Source organism: Alexandromys fortis, unplaced genomic scaffold (genome assembly GCF_014885135.2).
Source record: "Alexandromys fortis isolate MF-2015 unplaced genomic scaffold, M_Fortis_MF-2015_v1.1 scaffold_7, whole genome shotgun sequence".
Taxonomy (NCBI): domain Eukaryota; kingdom Metazoa; phylum Chordata; class Mammalia; order Rodentia; family Cricetidae; genus Alexandromys; species Alexandromys fortis.
Genome location: NW_026067920.1, coordinates 4693720 through 4707089, shown reverse-complemented (window position 1 = coordinate 4707089; position 13370 = coordinate 4693720). Strand labels below are relative to the sequence as shown.

General features: G+C 53.6%; 1 long non-coding RNA gene across 1 annotated transcript; it reads left to right on the top strand.

The window, feature by feature from the left end:
• The first annotated feature begins 2977 nt into the window (after window positions 1-2977).
• LOC126500897 (uncharacterized) lies at window positions 2978-4972 on the top strand. The gene is made up of 3 exons (XR_007591455.1): window positions 2978-3390; window positions 3700-3837; window positions 4559-4972. It is a non-coding gene; the product is annotated as an uncharacterized lncRNA (long non-coding RNA).
• The last annotated feature ends 8398 nt before the right edge of the window (window positions 4973-13370 follow it).

Sequence of the window (13370 nt, the reverse complement as noted above, 5' to 3'; positions counted from 1 at the left end):
TGGAATCCTGGGGGAGGAGGTGGGGTCTAGTGAATCTGGTTAGTTCAGAGACTTCCTAAAGCTGTTGAGTTACTACCTGGAGATTCTCTGAAGAATGGAATGTTTTGCCTCCCTTTAGAACATTCTGTATCTTAAGAAGTTTCCCTCCAAGATGGAAAGTTACCTCTTGGAATAACTGGCTACACAAAGCCCAGTTCTGGCCTAAGACTAAAGAAAGCCATTACTTATTCCTGTCAGCTATCCTGTTTCCCTGGCTGTGAGAAAACACTCTTGAGCCTGCTTATCAAGCATGGCGCGAAGCATGGCAGCATGCAGGCAGCCTTGGTGCTGGAGAAGGAGCATCCTGATCCTCAGATGGCAGGAGACTGTGTACCACACCGGGCGTAGCTTGAACATATGAGATCTCAAGCCCTCCATAGTGACACACTTTCCTCCAAGTCCACACCTCCTAATAAAGTGCCACTGGGCCTTTCCTATTCAAACCTAAACCTCACACACCCTAACCTTGAGACCTTGGGAACAAAAGCCAAATAGACCTAAGTTTCTATATAAAACCAAAAGCTAAGCAGCCAGGTCTTGATGAGTTCGCCGCTGAAGCTGCTGAAGTGGCACAAGCATATAGAAACACCAACATCTACATCTGTGCTGCTAAGGCAAACAGTCAAGACTCCATGGAGCAAGGAGCTCAAGCAGACGTCTCTGAAAAAGAATTGCTGTCTCAAGAGGGAAGTAGTAGCTCCCACTGATTTCTAGCTTTCCACTACCCTGCAGATGAAGGAAGCTGTGGATCGTGCTACACCAGGACAGACACTTAAAAGCTCAGTATCTAGAGCAGGGCAGTGGTGGTGGCACACACCTTTAATCCCAGCACTTGGAGGCAGAGGCAGGTGGGTCTCTGAGTTCTAGGACAGGCTCCAAAGTAGACCATTTCAAATCAAGATCAAGCAGCAACCAGCGTTAGCGCCCAGACCCCTGTGCCCTGTGTAGTGCAGGAGTGGGGCTGGGCACACAGCATGTGTTCAGCTTTAGAAAGCCCAGGAATTCTGAACAGGCATTGGCCCAGCCTCTGGTCCTAAACACAGCTGTGACCTAGTCAGCCCCCAGAACCATCAAGTAGGCTGAGGGGATCTGAGTCTGACTGAGACTCAGTACTGTTCATGCTGTAGGGGCTAGTATACAGTATACAGGGATATGCCCACGCCTGTGGCTCATGCTGTAGGGGCTAGTACACAGTATACAGGGATATGCCATGGCTCATGCTGTAGGGGCTAGTATACAGTATACTGGGATATGCCCACGCCTGTGGCTGAGTCTGAGGCAAAATGTTTCCTCTCAAAATGGAATGTGGGTCCCACCCAAAGAGAGACCCAGACCAAAGTGTCAGTCACTCCGGAAGTACGCATCCCTCAACCAGGACCTGCTGTGGGGACTGCCTGCTAATCTGCAACTGGGGGCTGAAAGTCCTCAGCTACCACCAGGAGTTAAAGCCATCTGGGTGTGTTACCATAGAGATAAGTGGGGGCCTTTATGGAAAACAGACTCAGAAGCTCAGTAGCCTGGGCCTCCCAGAAAACTTAAGTTGAACCTACTTGGAGGCTAGTGTCTTGCTAAGGCAAAAGGCCAATAGAGCTAGATAGGCATTCCTGGGACAGACACCTGGCCAGCGTTGTGGGGCAGATATCCCTGGATCTTAGGCCTCTGTGCTCAGCCCAATCTCACTACCATGTTCTCCCAGATCCGTGACCTTCTGACTGTCTCCTAGGACCATGCCACTACTCCTTGCCAAAGACTCATCCCACAGCAGCCCTACACAGATGGGACAAATACACTTTCACCTAGGGGTTCTTTATTTTTGTTGGTTTTCTGAGATGGGTTCTCCATAGCCCTGGCTGTCCTGGAACTAGCTCTTATAGACCAGGCTGGCCTCGAACTCATAGAAGTCTGCGGCCTCTGCCACCCAAGTGCTGGGATTAAAGACATGTGCCATCACTGCCTGGCCTTTTATTATCATTATTAACATTTTTTCCCATTTATTTTACATACCAACCAGTTTCCCTTCACTCCCCTCCTCCCCCGCCACACACACACCTAGGGGGTTCTTAATTGCTGAGTATGGCAGAGCCTGCCAGGCTCACTTCACAGACAAGGGTGCTGAGGCCCAGAGAAACGGCACTTGCCAGCTGAGAAAGGCTAGCCAGGTGCAGGACAAGGCAGTACCTCTCTCACCTGACCAGCTACCCACAAGGAGGGCAGCAATATGGTGGCAAAGTTTTCCTGCTGCTTGGGGTACTGTTAAACGCCTTGAGAGGTAGAAGGCTGTAGCCAGGCCTTCTCACTGGCTCCATCTGCCTGGCCTCTCCAGTCCTTCTGAAAACTGCCCTATCTCCTGCTGGGGCCTCTTCCAGCCAAGCCAGAGTCTGTCCAGAGAAAGTCCTGTAGGGCAGCTGGAAGCATTAGGGTAGCCAGCCTGGCCTGGGGCCATGCTGAGGACACCGGCAGCCCAGCAGCAGCCTGGGCCGAGCCACTTCAGGACAAAGAAGCCTTGTATGGCTGAATGGGCATTTATCCTGGGGGTTGAAGGGAGCCCTGGCACTGGTCCTCCATGAGTAAACATGACCCTAGCTGGGCATAAAGCAGCAAGGCCAGACTTCCGTAGCCCTGTGTCCCTTGACATTACACAGTGGGTGTTTGTGGGCCTCCTGCCAGGGCAGAACATGGGAACAGGGAATGCCCTAAAGGCAACTGGAAGGCAGCAGTGCACAGAAGTAAAACATCACAGAAACCCTTCCCACAGTGCCACAGCTCCCCCAGCGAGCAGTCCAACTCCTGCTGAAGATGACATGTGAGTCTCCCTACACATGTATGTGCTGAAGCCCAAGTCCCTGACAGGATGGTATGGGACCCTAGTGATCTGTAAGGTCAGATGAGAGGAGAAAAGCCTGACAAAAGGAGTGTTAGCCTACCTGTGGCGATGGCACGTCTTTAATCCCAGCACTCGGGAGTCAGCGGCAGGCGGGTCTCCGAGTTCGAGACCAGTCTGATCTACCGAGTAAATTTCCGGACAGCCAGAGCTAAAAAAACGAGAACTTGTCTCAAACCACCTCCATTCTGCCTCCCCCCCCAAAATAGTTGAGCTCTGCCATATGACCGTGGATAGCACAGGCCCAGGCAACTGCTTCCCCAGACGGTGAATGGGCTCTACCTAGCCTTTAGCCTGAGGGATCACTGTCCTATTTAAGTCCCCAACCCAACCCACGATGACTTTACTTTCACAGGCCTGGCAAAATAAGCCCATTCCTTTAATCGGTGGTCACAGGACAGGGTGGTGCTCTTGGAAGACTGAACCTCACCAGAAGAAGCCTAGTCACCTCTGGATTCCAAGACCACACAGTGAGTGGGCCCAAAATGCCTCCCTGGGTCAGACAAGATACTTTAGAGAGGGTTAAGTGACCTCTGCAAGTGGATCAATCTCCAAGCTGAGGATCATACCCACAGGATGGTGCCCTGCTCATCCACAGCCCCAGCTCCCTCCAGCCTAGGATGAACCCCAAACACTCTGGACCCCTCACTAGTAAAGTCTCAGCCTCTAGAAGGCCCTTGGTCGTGTTTGTGAGCAACACCTACACCTAAATCCTGAACTCTCTCTTCTGAATCCATCTCTGCCTGAAGTGGGATAAATCTATGTCTCTTGTCCTCCAGAGAAGGCCTCAGAGAGGCAGGACGTATAAGGTGGCCTCCCAGGAAAGAGAAACACACTGGAATGGGTAGACTCACCTGTACATCTAAAATGGGCTCCGCCTTTCTGGGGTGTGCTCAAGGATAGATCACAGAATTGAGGTATGTCAATCCCCACGGTGGCCCTATGTATGTAGGGACAGGCACATCTGTGCTGATACTACTCAGTGGCCTCGTTCCCTAACCCCAGGGATCCCAAGCCTTGCTTGCATTTATCAGCCATCAAGTCAGGCAGCCTGCAGGGGGCACCATTGGACAGGCCTGAGTCCCTTATGTGGCCCATGGGTGCTTTCTCCACCAAGCCAGCCCCATACTTCCAGGCTCCTGCACCTGGGTCTCTAGCTGCATACTTTGAGGTGCTGAGGACCCTTCTGGCCCTCTCATCATACCTTGACCAGCCAGCTATAGCTCTGATCATGAATGTCCTCGCCAACTCACTCCTCTCCTCTATCGGGAGGAACCCCCTGCCAAGCCACAGCCAAGAGGTTCCAGGCCCTCAAGGGTAGGGACTAGTCATAGCAGGCACCATTGCATGCTGCAGGACAGGAGTCCACAGCAAAATGAAACTTTGCCTAGGACTCAGTGGTGAGCAGATGTGACTACGGCATGCCAAGCTCCCACTCACCATCATCCATGCAGGGTCTCCTACCCTGCACCCCTTTACATTCCAAAGGAGGAGACCAGAACCCCCAGAAAACCCGGCATCAGAACCCCCAGAAAATCCGGCACCAAGTTCCAAACTGAAAGGTCCCAAGTATATGTGCAATGAATGGATTAATTACATGCACTAGGGCACTCACACACACTCGTCTCTTCTACTCAGGCCAGGAAGGAGTAGATGAGAGCCTCATGCCCCAGCAAGGCCGGAGTCCTGAAGGCGGTCCCTTGAAGGCCATCATCGCTTATGGGCCCTCTGTGTTGGCAGCATGGAGGTCCTGGCATTCACAGACATCCATGGAAACCAGAAATATTAATCATGCAAGGGTTCCTCAGTAGGGGAGGTAAATACAATACCTGTATTCCATGCGGAAAGCTGAGAGTGGATATGGCTAACTACCAGGTGAGCTTTTCGCTCACTACCTGTGCAGGAAGACCTTACCACCTTTTGCTGTAGAGACAAACCTCACTCAAATTCCCCAGAATGTTTATTTCAGACTCTTCCTCCCTATCTCCCAGTTAACAGAATCTACCCTTAGGGGAGACGTCACGTGTACTGCTGATCTCATGCTATCTGTCAGAGACCACACTAGACTCCAGGCCTTTTAGCCATAGAACCCATCCTCTTGGTCACGTGTACTCACACCATAAGCTTCACTGTACCTGGGATGGGAACGATTGCTGCCTGGAAACTTTCCCCCAAACTATACTGTACTTTAAATATACCTACAGTCGACTGCCTGGCATTAGACTCCTGAAATCTGATCCAGGCTGACGAACTCAATCTGAACCTGGTTTTCATTCTCATCTCTTTGAAAGCCACTTCCTTGCTGTGACCACCTGCAGGGTGCCCCACACCTCTGTAGCCTCCCCACCCTCACCCCTTCTGCCCACCCCTTAAACCCCCTTGGTGCCAACAGCCCCAATCTGGGCTAGACTTACAGGGGCCGTGGAGCTGCCTTCACAGGAAGAGGTGGCGGGGGTGCAGCCAAAACCGTGGGAGAAAGGATAAATTCATGGGGCGGGGGTGAGTCCATAGCAAGTTAACAAGAGCAAGAAGAGCTGTCTGACAGTCACCAGGGCCTTCCAGAGAGGAAAGGACCCTCAGATGGTAGACAAGCCACCTGCGGGCGGCCTCTGCTGGTGCGGTGCGGAAGCCAGGCCTATCAGCCGGCTCCTAGTTCTCCAAGGCATGTCACTCCTGGAGGACTGGGGGAATGTGCGGGGAATCACAGAGGGTTACACCTGGAGGGCTATTGTGGAAAGAACTGCAGGGCAGGTAGAATCCCAGGCCTTCTACTCAGTGCTTCTTAAGGTATCCTGGAATCCTCTGGGTTGAGCAGGAAGAACTGGGGCAGAGCTGGGCCGCAGATTAGCTAGAGAAAGCTCTCTGGGCATTGTCTGGTACACCATACACCCTCTACCAGGGCAATTCCAGAGCTGAGCCCATGAGGCCAGCACGTCATATTCTCCAGGTGGGGACCCAAGGCCAGGTCAACGGGCTCTGAAGCCTGGCACAGCGGGCCCTCCTGCCTGGGGTATCTGTCTGATGGCCTTGGAACTGCCCTCCCACAGAAGGCCAGCAGTGTCTCCCACCCAGCCCTTAAACAACTTACCCACAGTCACATAAGGTGGGGTCCAATCTCCAAGTGCCTGTCAATCAGGGACACAGCAGCCCATTGACCATTTAGCTAGTCTTACTAGCTGCCCTGGCCTAGAGGTCTTGAACCTGGAGTCTTCAAGAAGTCTCCCCACCCTCCCCAAGCTCCACAGGGAAGGTCCAGACAGCAGGGGTGACTTGGTATCAGAGAGTGGCACTCCATGTCCAGGGCTGGAGTCAGGCACAGACCCCCACTGGAAACTCAATGTCCCCATCAAATAATGAGGGCTTGGAGCCCAAGACTCTAAGAGTTCTGGCACCTTTGACTTTTCATTCCTATGACCTGTGTGAGCCCCTCCTATGTTCCAGGCCAGCACAGTGTGAAAGGGGAAGAAGAGGAAAGCAGACACATCCGGGACATGTTAATAGGACATATCACAAGGACCAGGGTAGGAAGAGAAGGCTGGGTGGCCACTAGTGCCCCCAGTGTTCTCATTGTGACCTCTGACCCCACACTCCCCTTTGGAGGCTCATCACTTTTCCACTCTTGAGCTCTGTTAATGGCTCCCCACCTAGGCCAGCCAGCACAGGCCCCAAAGTCCCTGAGTATTCAAAGCCAGAACAACCCCAGGCATAGGAGAGACCTTTCCCCAACCAGCGAGAGGCTAGCTGGGGAGCCTAACAAGACCCAGCTTCCCACAGCATTCAAGGAGATACCAACTCCAACTAGCTCATGGCTCAACCAGTAAACGGGTAGACATGGTGGCTATTGTCCATCTGGGAGGTCAGCTGGATAGAATCCGTCCACTTTATACTCAACCCTGGGCCCTGTGACACCTAGGTGCCCCCTACTCCCCATCCCAGGCAGGTAGAGGCCTCTGGGTGCTTCTCATCCTGTACCAGAGCAGGCAGCCAAAAGCAACCCAGCACTGGATAGGCCCAAGACGGAGTACCACTTACTCATGGGCTTCACTGAGGAGGCACCAGAAATCAGAAACAGATGGCCAGCCGTGTCTCCCACCCAGCCCTTGGGCAACTTATCCACAGTCACATAAGGGTGGGACCCCATGTGACAGGGACTGCCGGTCCCTGTCTGCCAGAAATATAGCAGCCATTTAGCAGTCTTACTAGCTGCCCAGGCCTAGAGGACCCATGCCTGGAGTCTTCAAGAAGTCTTCCCACCCCTCTAAGTTAAGGGACCCTTACTGCTCTACGCTAGAGATGAGGCACCAACAGCAGAGACCAGGCCTGTTTCCTGTCCCCCTCCACAGGGGGCACTATGAGCCAGACTAGTGTGTGTAGGGCTGGGGCAGTGCCCTTTTACCACCTCGGAGCTTCCCAGAGCAGCGGGAATGAGGCCTGCAAGACTAGGGTCTTTCTTCTAGAAAAGGCTTCAAATGCTGGTTAAGGCGTCATTTGTCCAACCTCCGAGTCTCCAAGAGATCTCTACTGGGAGGCCCTGCCTGGCCCCAGGACTGCCCAAGGCAGGAGGGCTGTGCCAGATCTGTGCTGCCCCAACGTGCCTGCTTGCTCCCTCAGGAGGCCTGATGCGCCAGGTGCTGCTCCTCTGCCAGGAACATGAGCTCACCTCGACCCTGGGGCAGGATGGGAGAGGCGTCCCCACCCCACAGGCAACGTGACTTGCCCGAGGTCACAAAGCCATCTCTTTGGTTCCCCACCCTGTCCTAACTGCCCACCCCCACCACTTCCTGGAACACTCCAGGGGGGCCCCCTGTGAGTTTCTCATAGAGTCTGGCCCCCACACATGGTGATATTGCCAGTCGGCTCTGACAGGGAGCCAGGGAGCAGAGGGAGGGTCCTATAGGCTAACTAGATGGGTTCTGTGTTCAGTAAACCGAGCCCTAGCAACTGGCTCAGGACACCAAAAGACGTGAAAGCAGGATGTCCCATCTGAGGCAGGGAATGCCAGCACTCTTTGGACCAGGCTTCAGGATGTCAGAGCCCTTTGGATCAAGGGGGGCCCAGGCCCCAGCAGAACCACTCCAGGCCGAGGGCAGAGGGTCCCTGGACAAGCAGAAGCTGGCAGTTACGGTTGTTGTTGTTGACGTGTTTTGCCTCTGCTCCTGCTAGCCAAGCAGGAAGTGCCAGGGGCTCTCCCTGCGGGCTGACAGCCAGGCCTCCTTAGTGTTTCTGGGAACCCCCCTCCCCACACACCCAGAAAACAGGAATGTACCCTTGCCCTGAGCCTAGGCTTGTCTGGCTCCCGGTGCCCCACCAGGCCCCGCTGCAGTGTCCCCCTCCTTCATCTGGGGGTAACTGGGTGAGGCCATGGCAGCCAGCAGAAAAGCTTTCCTGTAGTTGGAAGAATCTTGGGCCTCAAAAGGACTAGGACTCAGGCCAAGGAGAGGTGTGGGCTGGGCTGATAAAAGATGCTTGAAGGAGGAGGGGTTCATCTCAAGGAAAGGCGTGGAAGCCAAAGAAATGGACCAGGTGGTAGTAGGTCTGAGGTCTAGGCTGGGGCATTACCTACTTTCCCTGGCGGGTCCTCCTGCATAGCCATGCTCTGGACCCCATCTTCTTAAAGGCGCCAAGCCGGGACCTCAAAACCCAGCCCCTAACCTAACTCAGAGAGAGAACACGCAGCCTCTTTAGACCAACAGCAGTAGATGGAGAGAAGAGCCATGCTAGGTGGCCCGTGTCATGGTGGGAGGCATAAGCCACATATCTCTGGGCATTTGAGGCCAGGCTGGTCTACAATGCGAATTCGAGGACAGCCAGGGCTACACAGAGAAACCCTGCCATGGGGTGGGGGACACAGAGAGAGGGTGGGAGGAAGGGAGGAACCAGTAGAGTGACCATCACAGTAGGCTGGACCCACCTCTGGCCACCAGCTGTCATGAGGAAGTGAATGAGCCCTCTCTGCCTGCACATCCAGCACAGTGAGAGGCCTCAAGCCCCTCGTTGTCCAGTCCGGCAACTACCTGTGGAGTAGGAGGCTCTTGGAGGAGCCTGAGGCCAGAAATTCCTCCCAGACAGAGTTCATAGCTTCAGACCCTGCACTCCGAGAGCTTCCCGCTCAGGAACCCAGGATGTCCATCAAGTCATGGACAGGCACTTTTACACAGATGGACCAGAAACTGAGACAGGCTCAGGAATAGCCCACACCTGGAACTTGAACTTGAGGGTAGAAGAGGGTGGTCAGATTTCTGGCTGCAGGTCAGAGATACTGGGACCATGGAATGTTCAAACTGGGAACCTCAAGTCCAGAAAAGTGGCAGGTCCCAGGGAGCTCCAAGGTTGGGGTAAAGATGTGCTGGGGGCCATGTGCCGTGGTTGCATGGTCTCTGAGCCTTGGACTGTTTGGTGCTGGGATGGGGGTTCCTTTGGGCCCTCTTGTTTTTTTTTTTTTTTTTTTTTTTTTTTTTTTTTTTTTTTTTTTTTGGTTTTTTTTTTTTTTCCNTTTTTTTTTTTTTTTTTTTTTTTTTTTTTTTTTTTTTTCCCAGATAGGTTTTCTCTGTATAACAGCTCTGGTTGTCCTGGAACTCACTCTGTAGACCAGGCTGGCCTGGAGCTCACAGAGATCCGCCTGCCTCTGCCTCTGCAATGCTGGGATTAAAGGCGTGCGCCATCATGCCTGGCCCTTTGTGCCCCCTTAAAGGATTCACAGTGGGAGTCCTAGAGCAGCAGCTGCCAAGACCTGGGGTTATAACTGCCAAGCTCTGAATCTCAAACACTAGATGGAGCCCCTCTCCTGGCCACACCAAGTAGTCACTCCAGCCCTGTGGGGAGGTGGGTCCTCACCTCGGTTCTTGCTGAGAGGACTGCCCAGTACTGTGTCATTCAAGGACTTCTTCCTGTCGGGGAAAACCAGGCCTCTGTTGCTGGGAGGTTAGAGAGGGAACATGGCCAGGGAGGGTTTGTCAGTTCTCTGGTTTGAAAGACAGTGGGAGAAGGATGAGAGAGTCACACTGGGGACCTGTTTCTGAGCCAGGTGACTGGGGAGGAGGGCTGGGGGCGCGCTTCAGCTGGACACACAGCAGGCACTTAGCAGGGTACACATAGTAGGTACCCAGGCCCACAGTAGTATCCCTATGATAGGTGCCTGGGTACACGGGAGGCATTCAGCGGGGGTAACTTTCTCTTTGCGTCTCTGGAATTGAACAATGTAGTATGTCTGTTGCAGCTGTCTTAGGAACACATGTCCGAGGGGACAAGGCTGTGTGTGTGTGGGGGGGACATCTTGGCAAAGACTAAACTGGAAAGCTGCCTCCAGCAAGAATGGTGATCTCCTCGTGGTCATTCCCTCGTACCCCTGAGCTGAGGGCCAGAGGTAGCCACTGCTTGAGGCTGTGAGGTCCTAGGGATCATTGAAAGCTGGGCTGAGGGTGGCATGGAGAGGCTGTAGGTTTGGGAAGAGACAGGAAGATAAAGCATCTTCAAGCAGAGGAAGGTCTGGTGAGATGCAGGCCAGGTGTCCTCTCCTATCAAGTGCACATTCCTTGGGTTCCACTAGCAGGTACTTTTTTTTTTTTTTCAAGGCAGAGTTTCTCTGTATCACTTTGGAGCCTGTCCTGGAACTCACTCTGTAGACCAGACTGGCCTCGAACTCACAGAGATCCACCTGCCTGTGCCTCCTGAGTGCTGGGATTAAAGGTGTGTGCCACCACAGCCCGACTGGCAGCAGGTACTTCTAATAGTTAGGAAGAACCTACAAAAGGAGCCAGCAGAGGTAGTAGCCCAGCAAAGGGCAGGGGTAGATGCCCCTCCTGCTGCTGCTCCCACGAGGAACATGGTGGCTGCCTTTGTGGATGTCCCAGGCATGAATCCTTGCCCAAGTCTCTGACCATGAACATCAGTTTGCTGGGGTGGCAGGGACTTTTGTCACCAAGAAGCTGTGGCCCTGTTCTCCCCGGGGACACCATAAAAGAAGAAAGCCATGAAGCCAGCTGAGCCAGAAAAGCTCTCTATGTCCGCATGCCCCCAAGCTCGATGTCAGCATGATCTGATTTCATAACTAGTCTGGATTCTGCCCCAGTGGAGAACGGAGCATACAACTCGATATATTTTAATTATATCTTTGAACACCACCAGTGCAATTGTTTCCAGATGGGGACCCTGAATGGGCACTCTTCCCAGCAAAGTAGTGTGGAGGAGGGGACATAGACCACAGACCAACCCCGTGCTGACCATGGCCCCCTGGCACAGGGCTTGCCCCAGTGTTTGCCAAGAAGGCTGTGCTGGCTAGGAGTGTCTGTTACTCTCCAACATACTTTCCATTTGACAGATGGGAAAACTGAGGTTCAGGGAATCAAGTTTGGAGGAGCTGACCTGTCTGAGCAACAGATGGTGCCCTTACCTTAGGCTGGGAGATTTCTGGGGTGAACAAAGCCAAACCCCAGAACAGAGATGAGCAGAGTCCAAGACGCCGTCTCATACAGCCTGCATAGAAAGACTAACCCAGGACGAACACACGGGATGCCGGGCTCTGATTCTCAGCTGCGCTGCAAGGAGGAAGAGCAAGCAGTGATGGAGATCTCAGAAGTCTGCCAGCTACCAAGAGTTGCCCACATTGACTTCCTGTCAGTCCCCATGGAGGGGCTGCCTGGACAGTCAGTTAGAGACACCTCACGCTGCCTGGCTGTGCCCCACTCCAGTTTGGCAGGTCTGAGACTGAGCATGAACCCAGTTCTGTGCACAGGGGATGGATGCTAGGGACCAGAAGAGCTTTCAGCAGATCCCATCTGCACCCCATTCTCACCCTGCCCAATAGAGGCTGGCCAGCTAGGCTAGGAGGACAGACAGCCTTGAAGAGTAGAGTGGAAGCCAGGCAGTAGTGGTGCACACCTTTAATGCCAGAACTCGGGGGGCAGAGGCAGAGATCTCTGGGAGTTTGAGGCCAGTCTGATCTACAGAGCAAGTTCCAGGACAGTTAGGGATACACAGAGAAACCCTATCTTCAAAAACCAAAGCCAAAACAAACAAAGAGTAGAGAAGAACTGGAGCTACAAGGCTTTGGAGGTAGAACTGACCTAGTCTCCAGGTATGACTACCGTGCACCTGGGTTGTGGAAGAGCCCCACACTTAGCCTTGGCCCTGTCCTAGTGATGCTTACCCAGATACGGTAGAGCAGGTCAGGGTTCAGAGAAGAGCTGCGGACAGTTCTGCCTCTAAACACCTCACTGAGAGATCCTGTGGTAGGAACTCCCAGAAAGAAAGTGCAAGTGACCCAGTGGTACCCTTAGGTTAAATACACATGAGTCACCAACAATAACATCTAGGTCATGGCCTTGCTCATGGGGCAAGCTCCGCTGCCCACATTTGACCAAAGTCAGCAATATGGAAGTAACCCCAGCCCCAGCCTGGCTCCTTACAGGTCTCTACCAGGAGAGACACTAGGCAGGACAGCCTGGTACTGGATGTGAGGAGCTGAGAAGAGCCTAGAGCCCACAGAGGGGCTTCCAGCCTGAAGGTCACTGGTTGGCTTGGTGTGTGTGTGTGTGTGTGTGTGTGTGTGTGTGTAGACACTATTCTGTCTCCTTCACAATGCCTTACCTTCCTGTGACCCCCAAATGACCTGAGTGAAGATGGGCTGCCAGGGTCAAGGTACAGGCACATGGTGCCCTGGGCTCCAGGCCAGTTCACTTTCTTGCCGCCAGGCCTGGGGCACCCACAGTAGACATGACTTCATCCTCCTTTAGCCTCATGCCTGCTGGGTGCAGAAGAGGTGGGGGCACCCACTGGTCCCACCAAGGCAAGCGTGGGTGCTTGTTCACATGGGCTTTTCGGGGCAATGACTCATCTCTCTCCACCCACTGGAGGCCCCCAGCTCTCTGTTCTAGGCTGGGGGAGACAGAAGCAATCATGTCTGTGCCAGGTACCTCCAGGTCAGACCCCCACTGTCTCGGAGACGTCTGCTCTGTGTAGCGCCGCTGGGGCCCTACTCTACTGAGACCAACGGCACAGGTGAGGGCTGCTCCTGGACTGATGGGCCTGCCTGCCTGTCCTTAGAGATTCACTATCTCCATGGCGGGCAGCTCAGAAACCACATATACCTGCAGGTGCCAGCATCGCTAGAGATGCTGATTCAATTTCCACTCTCCATACTCCACACCCCAGTCTCCTTACTCCTTTCAGATCTGTGGGTATCAGCTCCCAAGATGCCCCCAAATACCAGCTCCATCCCCACACTGTCCTCACACCTCCATCATTCCTGACCATATGACCCCTCTCTCCACATATCATTCCTAGCAGGTGCTCACCCCCTCTGCTCCCTAGATCCTCTCTCCCCACATTTGACCCCTGCCATGAATTCACCCCACCACTTCATTCCCTTCTCCCTAGAGCCCACACTCAGGGACAATGAAGCTGTCTGCAGACTATGTCTCCTCCAGATCTCTGGCCACCACTATGCAGCCTC